The sequence below is a fragment of the Crinia signifera genome, chromosome 8, assembly GCF_055691185.1.
Source record: "Crinia signifera chromosome 8, ASM5569118v1, whole genome shotgun sequence".
Taxonomy (NCBI): Eukaryota; Metazoa; Chordata; class Amphibia; order Anura; family Myobatrachidae; genus Crinia; species Crinia signifera.
This window is the reverse complement of record NC_139224.1, coordinates 38,642,633-38,663,255: the sequence shown is the minus strand read 5'-3', so window position 1 is coordinate 38,663,255 and position 20,623 is coordinate 38,642,633. Positions and strand designations below refer to the sequence as shown.

The 20,623-nt window shown below is 47.9% G+C and overlaps 1 pseudogene; it reads right to left on the bottom strand.

Moving 5' to 3' along the window:
* Positions 1–19,717: 19,717 nt before the first annotated feature.
* On the bottom strand, positions 19,718–19,835 carry LOC146029372 (5S ribosomal RNA; annotated as a pseudogene).
* Positions 19,836–20,623: the final 788 nt, after the last annotated feature.

Genomic DNA, 20,623 nt, shown 5'->3' with positions numbered 1-20,623 from the left:
CCACATGTATCCCTCCTTCCATGTGAAATCCTCCATGAGGTTCAGAACTGAAGTTGTATCTTTCAGGTAGGATGGCAAATTGTTCACGTGTGGTCGTAAAAAAATGTCCGCATATTCTGATAGATGGGATGTCAATGAATCAATCCCTGCCACAATTGGTCTTCCTGGTGGGTTGTCCATAGATTTGTGTACTTTTGGGAGAAAGTAAAATACTGGAGTGGTTGGATTCATGTGTAGGAGATACTGGAATTCTTCTTTAGTGAGAATATTCTCCCTTAAACCTTGTAGTAGTAAGGGTCTTAGTTCTTCGATGTAGTTGTCCTTTGGGTAAACTACTTGTTGTATTTCTGCACCTTGATAACGGGGTCTTCCCGAAACGTTGGTATGTTTTGCACCATGTACTTATAAAGAAGAGTTGTTTGGAGCAAAGTACTAAAAGTGATTGAGCGCCGGTCCGCCCCCACACAGTATATATATATATATATATATATATATATATATATATATACATATACATATATATATATATATATATATATATATATATCCAATTATGCCGACACTCCAATTATTCAGCTGCTCCGGTGCCACTTCAAAAAAAGAGCACTCAGGAGACTTGGCAATAATACAACACAACTGTATTGAAAGGTATGAATGTTTTCAGAACTTAAGTCCCTTCCTCAGATACCTACAGCAATTTGTGCAACAAAGAAACCCCCCTACATATACCCCGCTACTTACCACACTGCTGCGTCCTCACCCACCGTCTGAGTCACGCCTGGACATCTAGATGACGCACTTACGGTCATGTCACCCTCAGCACCATGGCAACCACTTAGCTTGCGTTGCACAAGGTGTCTGGTGCGGTCCAAAGACTGTGCAACCTCTCTGCCTCTGGCTGGAAGTCCAGAACAGCGGGGGCACTGTGCAGCGGGACTGAAACAAAACACAGACATAAATAAATACAAATAAAAGTACACAAGTTACATTTTACATAAGCACACCAAGAGAATGCAGTAAAGGCACCAGTTATATCACTCTGTTAAATACACTAAAATTCAGACCAAAGAATTCCAGTTTATCTTGCCATTTAGGCCACCAGGCCCTGTTGTGCCCAAACGCAAGATCCACTGGGATTCACGCACCAAAAGGGTTTTGATCCTATCACCTCTACGTAGGGACTGTGGCACATGATCAATCATGTAATATTTGAGGTCCTCCAATACATGCCCTGCTGCTTTAAAATGCCGGGGCACAGGTTGATCCACATCCTTGCCCCGTAATGTAAGGCTGATTGAGGACTTATGTGCGGCCATTCTCTTCTTAAATTTACGGGAGGTCTGGCCCACATACATCAGGCCACATGGACAGGTTATTTCTTCGGGATTCGGTTACTAGGTCGACAAGCATTAGGTTGACCACTGAAGGGCAACATGCATGAAGATCGACATGACTGAAGTTCGATATGGGTTAGGTCGACAGGGACAAGCATTAGGTCAACATGGTGAAGTCCGACAGTGAAAAGGTTGACATGGGGGATTGCACTTATTTTTGAGCCGACATGTGCCGACAGGCAGTATTTCATGCCCTACCATCCACTAGGTCATAGTGGGAGAATAATATAGTAAGCTGAGTGCAGCAAAGCTCTGCGCCCGAAGCCTGGCGAGCACAGCGAGTCATTCAAGGTCGACCTTCATGCATGTTCACTTGACCATCAGTGGTCAACCTTATGCTTGCAGACCTAATGTCTATCTATCCTATGATTCATACCCTCCACTTCTTATAATAGTCAAGGCCTTGAAAATGATAAGCTCCAGGCACATGAGACCCTTAATCCAGCCCTGGATGTCATTACAGTACATCTAATCAGAGTGCACACTACATGGGAACATATTACAATAAGTGAGAGGTGCATGGAATGTGGAGGTATTATGGCAAGTGGGGGACTGACTGAGGCCCTGTGGGGGAAAGATGGCACAACAGCCGAGGACATGTGGATGATGAAGCAGGTAGGGGGAGGCCCCAATATTTATTTCCCTAGTACCAGGTTCGCTAACCTAACGGGTAGCCCGCCGGGTGTTCTGTGGTAGCTCGGCTGAGCTCCGACGTGTTGAGTGGCATCACTTGGAGGCAGGAGGTCAAATGAGCAAGATAGTGACCACCTACCGCTTCGCCGTCGTGTAGCGTTTCCTCGCTTGGCGGCAGGAGGTTAGAAAGTGACCTCCTGCTGCTTTGCTGTCGTGTAGCTGTTCCTCGCTTGGCAGCAGGAGGTCACTTTCTTGCGGCGTGAGGTGACTTCTCCAGCGTGAGATTTCGCGTCATCTCCCTCATGCCGTGCTCCTCTGTCGCCGCCAACGCCGCTGCTCCAATTGGTCCTCCCAGATCTGGTAACTCTCACTTTGTGTGTGTGTGTGTGCTGGCTATTTGTGCAGTGTGCATCCGCTTTGTGCAGTGCGCATCCGAGTAGTTCAATTTGGACTCCCGCCCGCATACTGCTTTCACTGCTGTATAATGGGCATCATGTGTGTGGCATATGTATAATGAGAATCAATGTGTGGAGCATATGTATAATGGGCATCATGTGTGTGGCATATGTATAATGGGCATCATGTGTGTGGCATATGTATAATGAGCATCAAGGTGTGGGGCATATGTATAACGGGCATCAATGTGTGGGGCATATGTATAATGAGAATCAATGTGTGGGGCATATGTATAATGGGCATCATGTGTGTGGCATATGTATAATGAGCATCATGTGGGTGGCATATGCAGAGGCGTAGGGAGGGCGGAGCCAGTGGAGCTCTCACTCCAGGCGCCGATTGGTCGAATGGCGCCGCCGGCCCGTCCCCCCCTCCACAAATGATCAGTCATCCGTGCACTAGATCATACTAATAGTACTAGCGGGCAGCGTGCGCCGGCAGGGGGGCAGCAGATTCCGTTACAGGGTCTTATATAGCGCAGCAGATTCCGTTACAGTGTGTTATATAGCGCAGCAGATTCCGTTACAGTGTGTTATATAGCGCAGCAGATTCCGTTACAGTGTCTTATATAGCGCAGCAGATTCCGTTACAGCGTCTTATATAGCGCAGCAGATTCCGTTACAGCGTCTTATATAGCGCAGCAGATTCCTTTACAGCGTCTTATATAGCGCAGCATATTCCGTTACAGCGTCTTATATAGCGCAGCAGATTCCGTTACAGCGTCTCATATAGCGCAGCAGATTCCGTTACAGCGTCTTATATAGCAGCAGATTCCGTTATAGTGTCTTATATAGCGCAGCATATTCCCTTACAGTGTCTTATAGCGCAGCAGATTCCGTAACAGTGTCTTATATAGCGCAGCAGATTCCGTTACAGTGACTTATATAGCGCAGCAGATTCCGTTACAGCGACTTATATAGCGCAGCAGATTCCGTTACAGCACTTTATATAGCGCAGCAGATTCCATTACAGTGTCTTATATAGCGCAGCAGATTCCGTTACAGCGACTTATATAGTGCAGCAGATTCCGTTACAGCACTTTATATAGCGCAGCAGATTCCATTACAGTGTCTTATATAGTGCAGCATATTCCCTTACAGTGTCTTATAGCGCAGCAGATTCCGTTACAGTGTCTTATATAGCGCAGCAGATTCCGTTACAGTGTCTTATATAGCGCAGCAGATTCCGTTACAGCACCTTATATAGTGCAGCAGATTCCATTACAGTGTCTTATATAGTGCAGCCGATTCCATCACAGAACCCCATTATATAGCGCAGCAGATTCCATTACATTGTCTTCTATAGCGCAGCAGATTCCGTTACAGCACCTTATGTAGCGCAGCAGATTCCATTACAGCGTCTTATATAGCACAGCAGATTCCGTTACAGCGTCTTATATAGCGCAGCAGATTCCGTTACAGTGTCTTATATAGCGCAGCAGATTCCGTTACAGCGTCTTATATAGCAGCAGATTCTGTGTCTTATATAGCACAGCATATTCCCTTACAGTGTCTTATAGCGCAGCAGATTCCGTTACAGCACCTTATATAGCGCAGCAGATTCTGTTACAGCGTCTTATATAGCGCAGCAGATTTCATTACAGTTTCTTATATAGCGCAGCAGATTCCATTATAGCATCTTATATAGCGCAGCAGATTCCGTTACAGCGTCTTATATAGCGCAGCAGATTCCGTTACAGCGTCTTATATAGCGCAGCAGATTCCGTTACAGCGTCTTATATAGCGCAGCAGATTCCGTTACAGCGTCTTATATAGTGCAGCAGATTCCGTTACAGCACCTTATATAGCGCAGCAGATTCTGTTACAGCGTCTTATATAGCGCAGCAGATTCCGTTACAGTGTCTTATATAGCGCAGCAGATTCCATTACAGCGTCTTATATAGCACAGCATATTCCATTACAGCATCTTATATAGCGCAGCAGATTCCGTTACAGCGTCTTATATAGCGCAGCAGATTCCGTTACAGCGTCTTATATAGCGCAGCAGATTCCATTACAGCGTCTTATGTAGCGCAACAGATTCCGTTACAGCGTCTTATATAGCGCAGCAGATTCCGTTACAGCCCCTAATATAGTGCAGCAGACTATAACAATATCACTGGTATATAATATGATCAATAGAGCTGCCACCACATCATGCAGTGTAAAGGAAGGAGCACAGCTGCTGCACGTGCCTAGTGTACCAGCTTCTTCTTCTAATTTTGGATTATATTTGGAAACCCCCTCTAAAAATCCTGCGTTTGCCACTACATGGGAACATATTATGATAAGTGAGAGGTGTGCATGGAATTTGGAGGCATTATGGCATGTGGGGGATTAAGCTTGGAGAAGAGATAAACTGGAGATAAAGCGGAGAAAAGGTAAAAGGAGATAAAGCACCAGCCAATCAACTCCCAACTGTCATTTTCAAACACAGCTGATTGGCTGGTGCGTTATCTCCTTTTACCTTTTCTCTGCTTTATCTCCAGTTTATCTCTTCTCCAAGCTTAATAAATCTGCCCCTTAGGCCATGTGGGGGGAACATGGACCAAATAGGAGGCCTGAGTGTCTTAAAAACAGCCAATATTTAATATGATTTGTTAGTGACTACAACATACTTCATGTGGGCGGACAAGTGCAAATTCACCATATAATCGTTGATTTTAAACAATGACATTTTTATGTGATTATCATATTGTTTTATAAATATGAATAAGGGTTGAGTCAGGAAGAGATGTATCTGCAGCAGTGACATCACAGAGTGACTGTGATGTCACAACTGCCAGCTTACACCATGACAGAGCAGGCAGGACAGATCAGTAATAAAACTGCTGCCTGGAAGTCAGGTGTTACATGTCCTTACACAGCAACCTTCTCTTTATTCCTCCCAGCAGCTTCCCAACCGCTGTGACACGTCCACCTACGGCAGCAGCTGTACATGGAGATGCGGCCACTTGTTTTTGAAGACTCATCTAATAAGCAGCAGTGCGCCTGTGTGGAGCTTCCTGCCCCTCTACTCATGGTAGGAGGAACTATTATTGAGGAGCAGCAGGTGAGTGCGGTCAGGGATCGGGGATGGTGGTGTGGTCTCACTGCTTGATGGAAATCGCAAAATTCAGACAACAAAATTCTGACATTATTTACAGTATGTCAAAATTAGGGTTGTTACTTTTGTTGTGGCAAAATAGAGAATAGGGGGCATGGCCAACCCTGAGAGCTGATGGCCATGCCCCCAGTTCCTCTCTCATAGTGGCCTAATTTCGGGCGTGGCCTATACTGGCGGCTCACCCGCGAGGCCGTTTTGATGCTATGGGGGCATGACCCAGAGGCTCTCTGTGCCTCTAGCCATGCCCCGAGCCCCCTGGCATGCGCACAGAGTTTATTTCCCACTGCTCACCAGCCGACAGGGGGGTCTCCCAACAACCCCCCCCCTCGCCGCGGGACACTGCCGGCCGCGGCAGGGACACGGGAATGTCCCTGAAAACCGGGACATTCCCACGGTTTTTGGGACTGTTGGGAGGTATGGCGCTGTGCAGGAGGTACGGGTGTAAGCTGAGTGACGTCAGCTAATTTATTCACTGCACTGCCAGTACTGCCGGGAAATTCAAAACTGAAAGTGCTCCCAGAGCTGGGCAGGCGGGTGACTATTGCGCTGTGCAGCAGGTATTATATGCCAGGGGCGCTGGCCAGGTATACAATATCGGGTGCCATGACATCCGATAATCACATTGCATCGAAGTTTTGTATCCGATGTTCTGCATGTGAAACATCGGATGCAATGCGATTTTTCCATAGGGTTGTATGTTAGTGAATTTACTGTACAATACCGGGTGCCATGGCATCCGATAATCGCATCCCATCCGATGTTTTGCATCCGATGTTTTTCATGTGAAACATCTGATGTGATGCGATTTTTCCATAGGGTTGTATGTTAGTGAATTTACTGCACAATATCGGGTGCCATGGCATCTGATAATCGTATTGCATCCGATGTTTTGCATCCGATGTTTTGCATGCGAAACATCGGATGCAATGCGATTTTTCCATAGGGTTGTATGTTAGTGAATTTACTGTACAATATCGGGTGCCATGGCATCCGATAATCGCATCCGATGTTTTGCACCCAATGTTTTGCATGCGAAACTTCGGATGCCATGCGATTTTTCCATAGGGTTGTATGTTAGTCAATAGTTAGTAAGTACAATATCGGGTGCCATGGCATCCGATAATCGCATCACATCCGATATTTTGTATCCGATGTTTTGCATGCAAAACATCGGATGCGATGCGATTTTTCCATAGGGTTGTATGTTAGTGAATTTACTGTACAATATCGGGGGCCATGGCATCCGATAATTGCATCACATCCAACGTTTTGCATGAGAAACATCGGATGCAGTGCGATTTTTCCATAGGGTTGTATGTTAGTGAATTTACTGCACAATATCGGGTGCCATGGCATCCGATAATCACATTGCATCCGATGTTTTGCATCCGATGTTTTGCATGAGAAACATCGGATGCGATGCGATTTTTCCATAGGGTTGTATGTTAGTTAATTTACTGTACAATATCGGGTGCCATGGCATCCGATAATCGCATTGCATCTGATGTTTTGCATCCGATGTTTTGCATGCAAAACATCGGATGCGATTTTTCCATAGGGTTGCATGTTAGTGAATTTACTGTACAATATCGTGTGCCATGGCATCCGATAATCACATTGCATCGATGTTTTGTATCCGATGTTTTGCATGCGAAAAATCTGATGCAGTGCGATTTTTCCATAGGGTTGTATGTTAGTGAATTTACTGCACAATATCGGGTGCCATGGCATCCGATAATCGCATCCAATGTTTTGCATCCAATGTATTGCATGCGAAACATCGGATGCGATGTGATTTTTCCATAGGGTTGTATGTTAGTGTATTTACTGTACAATATCGGGTGCCATGGCATCCGATAATCGCATCGCATCACATCTGATGTTTTGCATCCGATGTTTTGCGATTCTTCCATAGGGTTGTATGTTAGTGAATTTACTGCAAAATATCGGGTACCATAGCATCCGATAATCACATCACATCTGATGTTTTGCATCCGATGGTTTGCATCCGATGTTTTGCATGCAAAACATTGGATGTGATGTGATTTTTCCATAGGGTTGTATGTTGGTGTATTTACTGTACAATATCGGGTGCCATGGCATCCGATAATCGCATTGCATCCAATGTTCTGCATCTGATGTTTTGCATGCAAAACATCGGATGCGATGCTATTTTTCCATAGGATTGTATGTTAGTGAATTTACTGTACAATATCGGGTGCCATGGCATCCGATAATTGCATCGCATCCGATGTTTTGCATGCGATGCGATTTTTCCATAGGGTTGTATGTAACTGATTTTACTATACAATATCGGGTGCCATGGCATCCAATAAACTATCGGATCCAATTGTTTAGGGTTTTATGCCATATAATGTACTATACATGTATTATGACATATAATGTGATGGACGCACCCCCCCACTATCCATGCCACCCCGAAGCGTAGCGAGCGGCGGCAGAACGCGTCCGCCCAACCTTTTCATACCTCCACTATCCAAGACGGCGTGGAGTTGATTTTATATAGTGTGGCAAGCCCGAAGCGTGGCGAGCCCCGCGAGGGGACGCGAAATACATGTAACGTAATACGCTTCCCCTCGCGGGGCACGCTGCGCTCGCTATGCTTCGGGCTCGGTGGCTCACTGCGCTCGTCGCACTATATAAATTGAACTCCACGCCGACGTGGATAGTGGGAGTATGAAAAGATCGGGTGGATTCGTTCCGCTGCGCTCGCCATGCTTTGGGGTGGCGTGGATAGTGGGAGGTGCGTCCATCCCATTATATGTCATATAATACATGGATAGTACATTATATGGCATAAAACCCTATACAAGTGGATCCAATATTGGATCCGATATTTGATCGGATGCCATGGCACCCGATATTGTACAGTAATTTCACTAACATACAACCCTATGGAAAAATTGCATTGCATCGCATGCAAAACATCGGATGCGATTTCCCTACAGTAATGTACGTATGCTAATTGGGCGCCCAACTAACATATAAGTACCGGTTATCCACTTTCAGCCCGGACCGCCCGGCTGCCTCCCCCTGCTCCCCCGCCCTGCTCACTATGGAGCATTCGACCGCCGCCGCCAGCTCCCCCCTCTCCCCCCGCCTTCTCCACACATGAAAATCACCGTCTGGCTCCCTTCCCGGCACCTCACGGAGCATACATTTCCCTGCTCCATGCGGCGTGAGAGCGACAATACGGAGCAGGGGGAGAGAAAATATACATTGCCGCCTGCCTACTGTCCGCCCGCAGCAGCTCCGAGTCTTCCTCCAGCTCCCCCATTACTATGTTATTAAGGTAGCCCTACTGTGTGGTGCTATGTTATTATATTGCAGAGCGCGCGTCTGGAAATGTCAGTCGCTGATGAGATAGGGAACCTTTTTAGGAGCCTTGCACCAAGCAGGGAATGTGTCTGAACGGCCTTCTCCATCTTTTTTTCAGTAAAGGGAACAGGTTGCAAAACTCAGATATCATTTCCAAGGTGGCTCCCACCCATCTCTTCCCTTTACCCTGCCATGTGTACGCTGTCCCCCCCAGTGCCCCCTGTGTGTACGCTGTCCCCCCAGTGTTCCCCGTGTGTACGCTGTACCCCCCAGTGCCCCCTGTGTGTACGCTGTCCCTCCCAGTGCCCCCCCCCGTGCGTACGCGGAATCGGTACATCTGTCAGACCACACTTAGGTCTACAGTCATTAGGCCGACCCCACTAGGTCGACTGGCAGGAAGGTTGACCTGACTTAAGGTCGACATGGGCCAAGGTCGACGTGACTTAAGGTCGAATTTGCATAAAGGTCGACATGAGGAAGTTCGACTGGTCATAAGGTCGACATGGGTTTTTCACAGGTTTTTTACCCGAATGTCGACACAGTCGACATGGACACAGTTGGCAATGAGAATCGGACCCTCGCATTGCTCGCTTCGCTCGCAATGCTTCAGGCTTTAATAACCTCCTCCACGCCCTAGTGGATGGTAGGGCATGAAATACCGCCTGTCGGCACATGTCGGCTCAAAAAACAGTGAAAAACCCATGTCGACCTTATGACCAGTCGACCTTCCTCATGTCGACCTTTATGCAAATTCGATCTTAAGTCATGTCGACCTTGGCCCATGTCGACCTTAAGTCAGGACGACCTTCCTGCCAGTCGACCTAGTGGGGTCAACCTAATGACTGTAGACCTAAGTTCATTCTAATAGATGACCGCTTCCCGCGTACGCTGCCCCCCCAGTGCCCCCCGTGTGTATACTGTCCCCCCCAGTGCCCCCCGTGTGTATGCTGCCCCCCTGTGCCCCCATGTTTACGCTGTTGTCCCCCCAGTGCCCCCCGTGTGTACACTGTCCCCCTCAGTGCCCCCCGTGTGTACACTGTCCCCCCCAGTGCCCCCCGTGTGTACGCTGTCCCCCCCAGTGCCCCCCATGTGTACGCTGTCCCCCCCAGTTCCCCCGTGTGTACGCTGTCCCCCAGTGCCCCCCGTGTGTACGCTGTCCCCCCAGTGCCCCCGTGTGTATGCTATCCCCCAGTGCCCCCCCCGGGTGTACGCTGTGCCCCCCATGTGTACGCTGTCGTCCCCCCCAGTGCCTCCGTGTGATGCTGTCCCCCCAGTGCCCCCATGTGTACCCTGTCCCCCCCAGTGCCCCCCATGTGTATGCTGTCCTCCCCAATGCCTCAGTGTGTATTCTGTCCCCCCAGTGCCCCCCGTGTGTACGCTGGTTCCGCCAGTGCCCCTCGTGCATAAGCTGTGCCCCCCCATGTGTACCCCATGTGTACATTGTCCTCCTTTAATGCCCTACAATGCCCTTCAATGCCTTTTACACGCTGGGTGTCATGCTCATTGCCAGGGGTTTCATGGGCTGGATGTCTTGCCTGTTGACAGGGGTTTCATGCACTGGGACGGGTGTCATACTCAATGCCAGGGGTTTGTAATGCTTGTGGCCAGGGAGTGTTATCATTAAACATTTAAAAAATCAAATTTCATTCTTACACTGAAATTTAAAATTTAAAATAAAAAAATAAATAAATTGAAAAAAGCTATGAAATTCCATGGACAAAAAACCTTATGGTTTCACATGTCCCATAAAGGCTTCATACACATGATCTGGCATTTCAGAAACCTGCTGTAACTCTTCCACTCAAACTCCAAAAAGCAATGAAATTCCGATCATTAAGGCTGACGCCTTAATGGACGTGTTCCTTGCGCAATACAGATATGGTACGCCATCACAGCCTGTGGGTAAGTGCAGATTCAGCACTCTCACAGAGTGAGATTGCTGTCACTCACACAATGGTGGAGCTGCAAATTCACAGATTTGTGTTCTCATTGGAATACACACACATGCAGTCTATGCAACTGAAGGTCTGAGCAAAAGAGAGCTGAGCGGATGGGGTAAAAGTTGTGTTGATTGGAGGAGGAGACAGTGTCATGTGGATGGGGAGGAATAGAAATGCGTAGATAAAGGGAAGGCTGAGCAGCACTGATTGGGGGACTAACAAAGCAGATGGGTGGAAAACAGTGGCACAGATTGGGGGAGATAAGACAGAGTGATGCATTAGGTGGGAAACAGTGGAACAATTAAAGGTGGCCCAGATAGGAAAAAGACTGTAGCTGGGATGGTGGGTAGACAGAGGAGTGTGGATGGGTGGCAGAGCAAAGATGATGAAGGGAAAACAGGAGCACAGATGGAGAGAGGAGACAGCAGTACAGATGGAAGGAAACTGTGGCATGGATGAGGGGACAGAGCAGCCTGGATGGAGGGGGAGACAGAGTATTACTAATAGAGGGGAAGCCAGTGGCACAGATAGAAGGAAACAGAGTGGCATTGATATGGAAAGACAGGGCAGCACAGGTGGGGAAATACACATTGGCGTGGATGAGGGAATACAGACTAGCATAGATAGGAGAACACAAAGCAGTAAGGATTGGGGAAGACAGAGCTTCATGGAGGCATATACTGTAGGAGAAGAAAGTGTAGATACATAGTAGTTGGAGTATTATAGTTTTTGCAATTATGCAAGATGTTTGTGGTAACTGCATGTGAATACTAAATGAAATGGATAGTAGGTAGCGAGTGCGAAAGATGTTGGACCCCAGTGGAATAGTTCTAATAACTCAGTGGGATAGACAGTGTTAGATGATTGTGGGTACTTACTCATACCTCCCAACTTCAGTCCGGAAAGGGGGTGGGGCGTATGCAAATGAGGGCGCGGTTTATGCTAATTAGCCGCGACCTCATTTTCATACGAGAATAGACGCTGTGCGCATGCGCACAGCGTCTATTCTACTAGATTGGGGGGTCTCCCAACTGCCACCCCCCGCAGCGGGACAATGCCTGCCGCGGGTGGGACGTCGGGACAGGACCCGAAAATCGGGACTGTCCCGACGGAATTGTGACAGTTGGGAGGTATGCTTACTGTATTAGGATGAGTGTGCCACATAACTGCTCAGACCTTTAGTTGCATAGACTGCATGTGTGTGTATTCCAATAAGCACACAAATCTGTGAATTAGCAGCTCCCCCATTGTGTGAGTGACAGCAATCTCACTCTGTGAGAGTGCTGAATCTGCACTTACCCACAGGCTGTGATGGCGTACCATATCTGTATTGCGCAAGGAACACGTCAATTAAGGTGCCAGGAGTTTGAGTGGAAGAGTTACAGCAGGTTTCTGAAATGCCAGATCATGTGTATGAAGCCTTAATGGGACATGTGAAACCGTAAGGTTTTTTGTCAATGGAATATATATATAGATATATATATATATCTATATATATATGGAAAGGTTAGAATTTGGTGAGATGTGCGCCAGGAGGATATAAACAGGTAGTTGTCCAGGAGCATGATCCCATATAGTGCACTCCCCTAATATTATGGTTGGGGCGTCAGCTAAGTCCAGGAGCGGTGGTGTGCCACTCCGGGGGTGATTAGTAGAGAAAGTTTTTGTTTAGGACTTTGGATAGCGACTACTGTGCACGTATTTCACATGGGACAATGTATGAAGAAAAATAATTTATTTAAACACAGAAGAGAAAAGTATAAAAATACATATATATATTCACACAATGTTGTAAAACCGCAATATAAAACCAAAGAGACCGAATATAAAAAGGGGGGAGGATAAAAAATGGAGGTACTTCTGTACTTTCACGGCGCCAGCATGGCGCCGCGCGTCAGAGTCCCCTTGCGGGGCTCGCTTCGCTCGCCCACGCTGCGGGCTCGGTGGCTCGCTACGCTCGCCACGCTAATTAAAGTCAACTCCATGCCAACATGGATAGTGGAGGTATGAACTATCCATGTTGGCATGGCGTTAACTTAGTTTATTTTACTTAGTTAGTGGCGAGCGTAACCCGGAAGTACGCGCGGCGCCATGCTGGCGCCGTGAAAGTAAAGAAGTACCAAAATGGATACTAAAATGACAATATGTATTAATAAAAGAATGGGATGGCGATGGTGTCAATTTAATAAACTGACTGTACTATGAGAACACAGCAAGTGTATTAAAAAACTGTATTAAAAAAAGTGTCAATGTGCCACCTGGTAAGTATGTAAAGCCAAGTAAAACAAAATACACAAAAAAAAATAAAAAACATAAATAAAAATAAATAAAAAAAAAAGGAGGAAAGAAAAGAAAAAAATTATATATATAATGAACTGCTGTTAGATGCTGCTACCACGAAATATTTGTAGTTAGAAATATAGGTTAGCTTAACTTGTTAGCAGTGTAGTGAGGAGCAGGAATCAGAAGTATCCCAACATGTTTCGTCCAACAGGACTTCGTCAGGGGTAAGGGACAGAATGACTGAGGCTGTATTTATAACAGGGATAGGGTCTGAGGTGCCGCGTCCCCTCGTTAACACTGCTTAATTAGACAAAAAATATGTTTGAAAAAAACCATGATATAAGACTATGTAAGAGGTGCTGGGGTTAGTACCACCAATCCTCATAGTAGCGAGTTCAAAAACGAGTGTTGGAAAGTATAAAGATAGCTGAAGGAGGTTTGGAGTGTGTCAGCTCCGTTTGCAGGGAGCGTGACATCACATCCGCCCCACTTCCGCCACACATCCGGCGTCCGTGTGGCTTTACCACGCATGTGCGCCTGGTTGTTGAGGTCTCTCAGTCTGGTAGCTAGGGAGCTACGTGTCACACCAGGGGCTTAGTCGACAAGACTCAGGCCTCTGGTGGGGACCTGGACCGGTACCTGAACCGGGGAGGTTGGAGAGGACCCTTGCGCACGAACTGCGCGACAGTGCACCCAGAGCCAATAAGCAGTCAGAGGTAAAAGTACAACCAGATTTATTATGCAGAAGGTTGTAACGGTACAGGCAGTAAAGTATGCAGGAGTAATGACAGTTCATGCAGATTGCAATACTTTACAGATGGGATGGATATGGTATCGATGGTGGAACATCGGATGGATATCGGATATGGAGACTGTGGGTCCGGAATGACGGACGGAAGATAGGAGCTTGACTGTGGGTCCGGAATGACGGACGGAAGCTTGACTGTGGGTCCGGAATCTCGGACTATCGATGGTGAAACATCGGAGGCGGATGATGCTGGAGCATCGGAGGACCAGAGTCCCGGAGCTAGGCTTGGTCGCTGGGCTGACGAGGCAGGCTCACAGGTGATGGAATAACCTGGACTTCAACAGGAGATGGAATAACCTGGAATACACTGCAGCATGGAAGACAACACCAGCAGAGAAATACACTTGCACGGAGACAAGGACAGCTGACCATACACAGGAGACAACTGAAGCACTAGCATTGATCTGAGAGCTCCCAGCATACTTATACCCACTGGGTGGCCAGGATTGGCCGGGCAGGTATGACAGGGAGATCAGATCAAACAGGATTGGACAGTACAGACATGTGACTGGGAAGAACATGGCAGCCCCCATGTCTGCTATGGCGGGAAAGTGTGTTTGTGCACGCCATGCTGGATACTGGGAGCAATGGCGGCGGACAGGTGGATTGCCGTGCACTGGGGACTGTCACTGGGAGACAGGAGAGCGGTGCGCCGCGCAGCCGCGGACTCATCAGCGCTGAGAGGACTGGAGGATGGCAGCGATGATGGCGCACGGCAGACAGGACGCCGGCAGGGATGACGTCTGGACCGCAAGCTGAACCTGCGGAGGCACTTAGGCGGTAAGAACGTCTGTCTGACAGCTCGGATCGTGACAGCACCCCCCCCCTTTAAGGGTGGCCCCAGGACACCTTTTAGGCTTGCGGGGAAACTTGGAGTGGAACGCCCGGATGAGTCTGGGAGCATGGACATCGATGGCATTGGTCCATGATCGTTCTTCGGGGCCGTAGCCCTTCCAATCGATCAGATATTGCAGACGACCATATCGGATGCGAGAGTCCAAGATTTTACTGACCTCATACTCTGTTCCACGCTGGGTGCAAACCTTAGGAGCCTTGGGGAGCTTGGAATGAAAGCGATTCAGAACCAGCGGCTTGAGCAGCGAAATGTGGAATGTAGCTGGAACTTTCAAATAGGGCGGCAACTTGAGCTTGTAAGCTACTGGATTGACGACTCGCTCAACTGGGAAGGGACCAATATATCGGGGAGCGAACTTCATCGATGGCACTCTCAATCGAAGATTCTTGGTTGACAACCAGACACGATCTCCTGGACGGAGGGCTGGCACAGCTCTGCGTTTCCTGTCGGCAAATTTTTTGTACCTGCTTGAAGCTTTCAGGAGTGAAGAACGAATGAGCTTCCAGGATTTGACGAATTGCCGGATGGTCGTGTCGACCGCTGGAACAGAGGACACAGGTTGCAGAGTGAAGTCAGGAACACGAGGATGAAACCCATAGTTGGCAAGGAATGGAGTGACATTTGATGAAGAATGATATTGGTTATTATGGCAGAACTCTGCCCATGGAAGGAGTTGAGCCCAGTCATCTTGGGAAGAAGAGACATATGTGCGGAGAAATGCTTCAAGGTCCTGATTCACCCTCTCCGTTTGGCCATTGGTTTGAGGGTGGTAGGCTGTGGAAAACTTTAACTTGACTTGAAGCAGGGAGCACAGGCTTCGCCAGAATTTGGCTACGAATTGGACTCCTCTATCGGAGATGATTTCAAGAGGCAGTCCATGAAGCTTGAATATCTCTTTGATGAAGAGCTGGGACAGCTTGGAAGCTGACGGAAGACCGGTGAGGGGAACGAAGTGAGCCATCTTGGTGAACCGGTCAACAATCACCCAGATGGTGGTGAATTTGTCAGACTCTGGAAGATCAGTTACAAAGTCCATAGAGATATGCGTCCAAGGACGATGTGGCACTGACAGTGGCATCAATTGCCCAGGAGGAGACTGAGGACTGGTCTTGTGCTGAGCACATTTAGCACAAGAGGAAACAAAGTCCTGTACATCTTGTTTGAGGGACGGCCACCAGTAGGACCTGGTGATAAACTCGTAAGTTTTCTGAATGCCTGCATGGCCAGCGAATTTTGAAGAATGCGCCCAACAGAGCAACTTCTTTCTTAGAGCTGGCTTTACATATCTTTTCCCTGTAGGGGGCGTGAGATTTGAAACTCTCGTTGCGGAGAATGCCACTGGATCAATAATAAAGTGTTGATGCGTGGACTTGGACTCACTTTCTTGCTCCCATGAGCGGGAAAGGGCATCAGCTTTTCGGTTTTGTGTCCCTGGACAGAACGACAGCTTGAAACGGAACCTGGAAAAGAAAAGTGTCCATCTGGCTTGAAGGGGATTTAAACATTGAGCAGACTTGAGATACAGAAGATTCTTGTGGTCTGTGATAATTGTGATCTCATGAACAGCGCCCTCTAGAAGATATCTCCATTCTTCTAATGCCAACTTGATGGCGAGGAGCTCTTGATCGCTGATGGCATAGTTACGCTCTGCAGGCAGGAACTTACGGGAGTAGAACCCACAGGGATGAAGACGACCATCGGGCGTGGCATTGCCGTGGCAATCCCACGGTCTGTGAGGAGGTAGGACATCAGCGCCAGACTTGCTGAATACATCTGAGTACTCTTGGTAGGGAAGAGGCGGAAGATCTGCTGCATCGGCTGAAGAATGACGAGCTGGGAGTACCTTTTGGAGACAGGTACCGGAGCAGGAAGGATCCCAGGAAAGGATTTCCGATGTCTTCCAATCAAGACGAGGATTGTGAAGACGGAGCCAGGGTAAACCCAGAACCAGAGCATGAGTGGCTCGGGGTAAAACCAGGAAGGACAAAAGTTCAGTGTGCAGGACTCCCACTTTGACTGTAAGTGGCAAAGTTCTGCGGGAGACTGTCGCATCAGGAATCCTACTGCCATCCACAGCAGTAAGGAAGACAGTCTTGGAAAGACTTTCAGTGGGTAACCCCCACTTGCGGACCAGTTCTGCAGTAACGAAGTTGCCAGCGGCACCGGAATCAAGAAGTGCGGAGACAGTCTTGAAATGCTGACCAACTTGTAGGGAAACTGGAAGGACACAATCAGTTGCTGATGGAGAGGACTTAATCACTCCTAGCCTACCCTCTCCTTGACGGGCTAGGAGGAGGAGTTTTCCTGACGCTTTGGGCATGCAGAAATTTGATGTGCAGGATCGGCACAATACAGACAGAGCTGTGCCAACCGACGACGTCGACGTTCTCCGGGAGACAAACGGAAACGGTTTATCTCCATTGGTTCTTCTTTGGAATGGATCGCAGGAGCAGTGGGTAAAGAAGGCGGAGGAGTTGGCACTTTAACTGGAGCGCTCTTGTGACGTTCTATAGCCCTTTCTCGGAAGCGTAGGTCTACTTTGACACACAATGAAATAAGGTCACTTAGACCTGAAGGTAAGTCTCTGGTAGCGAGTTCATCCTTAATACGTTCGGATAGGCCATGCCAGAAAGCTGCGTATAAGGACCCATCACACCAGGAGAGTTCAGACGCCAGAATATGGAACTGGACCAGATATTGCCCGACGGAGCGGGATCCCTGTCTGAGACGGAGGAGTTCAGTGGAGGCAGATGCTGATGGCCCAGGCTCATCGAAGATACGCCGGAATGTTGACACGAACTCCTTGTAATTGGACAGGATGGCATCAGATCTTTCCCATAAGGGAGACGCCCATTCTAACGCTGCTCCACACAGGAGGGAGATGATGTAGGCGATCTTGACCCTTTCAGTAGGGAAGTTACTGGGTTGCAGCTCAAAGTGAATCTCACACTGATTGAGAAAACCTCGACAGGTCTTGGGGTTCCCATCATACTTGGTGGGGACAGACAGATGAAGGCGAGGTGCAGCAGCCATTACAGGAGGATGAACGGGACTTGGAAGTTCTCTGACAGGCTCAGGGCCACTGAGAGTGGTCTGTAGCTTATCCAGCCGGGAAGACAGATCTTGCAGGCAATGAATCACTTGGCTCTGCGCAGCCTCTTGCTGATCCAAGCGAACAGCCAGTTGCTGTACAGGGCTGGGTGGAGATGCTTGGTTTGCGGCTGGATCCATTTGGCTAGTGCTTACTGTCACACCAGGGGCTTAGTCGACAAGACTGAGGCCTCTGGTGGGGACCTGGACCGGTACCTGAACCGGGGAGGTTGGAGAGGACCCTTGCGCATGAACTGCACGACAGTGCACCCAGAGCCAATAAGCAGTCAGAGGTAAAAGTACAACCAGATTTATTATGCAGAAGGTTGTAACGGTACAGGCAGTAAAGTATGCAGGAGTAATGACAGTTCATGCAGATTGCAATACTTTACAGATGGGATGGATATGGTATCGATGGTGGAACATCGGATGGATATCGGATATGGAGACTGTGGGTCCGGAATGACGGACGGAAGATAGGAGCTTGACTGTGGGTCCGGAATGACGGACGGAAGCTTGACTGTGGGTCCGGAATCTCTGACTATCGATGGTGGAACATCGGAGGCGGATGATGCTGGAGCATCGGAGGACCAGAGTCCCGGAGCTAGGCTTGGTCGCTAGGCTAACGAGGCAGGCTCACAGGTGATGGAATAACCTGGACTTCAACAGGAGATGGAATAACCTGGAATACACTGCAGCATGGAAGACAACACCAGCAGAGAAATACACTTGCACGGAGACAAGGACAGCTGACCATACACAGGAGACAACTGAAGCACTAGCATTGATCTGAGAGCTCCCAGCATACTTATACCCACTGGGTGGCCAGGATTGGCCGGGCAGGTATGACAGGGAGATCAGATCAAACAGGATTGGACAGTACAGACATGTGACTGGGAAGAACATGGCAGCCCCCATGTCTGCTATGGCGGGAAAGTGTGTTTGTGCACGCCATGCTGGATACTGGGAGCAATGGCGGCGGACAGGTGGATTGCCGTGCACTGGGGACTGTCACTGGAAGACAGGAGAGCGGTGCGCCGCGCAGCCGCGGACTCAGCAGCGCTGAGAGGACTGGAGGATGGCAGCGATGATGGCGCACGGCAGACAGGACGCCGGCAGGGATGACGTCTGGACCGCAAGCTGAACCTGCGGAGGCACTTAGCCGGTAAGAACGTCTGTCTGACAGCTCGGATCGTGACACTACGTGCGCATGCGCGCTCCGTCTATGGTTGTCCTTGTCTGTGCGAGTACGCTGTGTCTCTGACATTCTGTGTTACTCTGGAGACTTCACTGTGAGATGTTCCCATATGTTAGTATTGCGGGGGTTTCCATGGTGATCGCATAATGTCACCAGTCCTTGCTGGATGCCTGGATGTTCACAGTAGTTTTTTTCTCATATTCTGAGACAATGTAAGCCCGTGTGTAGTGGATTCAGTTTTTCTGTAAGTGATTCTCAAATTATATGAGAACCAGAAATTGGCAAGAATAAAAAAAAAAATTAATATTTTACAGATGCACAGTCATTATTAAACGTTATAATATGAAAGTAAACCACTATCAGTAGAAAAGCCAATAAATAAATAAATAAATAAATAAACAAACAGAACCCTGTAGAAATATGTGTGATGTGGAAGTGTATAAATTAATTAATATTTATACTCAAAGGGCATATATAGTGATGGATACATAATTGAAAGCATGTCCGATAATATAGAACTATACGAATAATTAGCAGAGACAAGTGGTCCAGTGAATATAAGTATTTATTGACACCACAAAGGAACCGCACATACAGAAACCCTCCGCCGATGTTATGATACAGCACCCGATATTCCTGGGAGGTCCCCCTGCCCAGTACTTATCAGGCCCATCACTGCTTAGCTTCCAAGTTCGGATGTAATTGGGCGTCCCAGTGAGGTATGGCTGTATAGTTGTTTGGTTGGAGATCAATGCATGTACCCAGTTCCTCCTCTAAGGTGTCGATGATGACAACCTAATGTGTCGGCAATTATAAGTTTGAAAGGAAGAGGTCTAGTAGGTGGAATAAGCACAGAGGTGCTGTTGCTGGACTTCTCAGAAGGTGACCCATTCTGGTACTGCTCAGCGGAAATTTTGTAGTGAACTACTGACCGCTGGAGATATTCTTCTTTTTGTCTCTTAAATGAAGGGTGCTATCTCATAGCTATCATTGAAGCCCTCTGGGTGTAGCGTATTCAGCTCGAAGATCCAGTACATCTCTCGACGTGAGAGAAGGTTCGATAGATAACCCCCTCTCTCTCCAAGGGTAACAAGTTCAATGCCTCTAAAAGTCAATTTTTCGGGGTCTGAGTTATGGTGAGTGCTGAAGTGTTGGGAGACCGCATGTGTCTGTACTTTATTCTTAATGTTCCTTACATGTTCTTGTATCCGGATTTTCAGTGCTCTTTTGGTTTTACCTACGTAACGTAGTTCGCATGGACATTCCAACATGTAAATTACTGATGTTGTATTGCAGTTGATGAAGCTTTTAGTCTTGAATTCTTTGGATTTGTCCTTATTGAAGAAATTCTTTCTGCTGGGGTGAAGATACTTGCAGATGATGCAGTGGCCACATTTGTAACTGCCAGTGCATTTGGGTAGGCCACTGGGTTTGGACGATTCATCTTTAAGCATGCTGGGGGCTAGGAGGTCCTTCAGGTTTTTTTGTTTCCGGTATACAATCTGTGGTTTAATGGGTAAT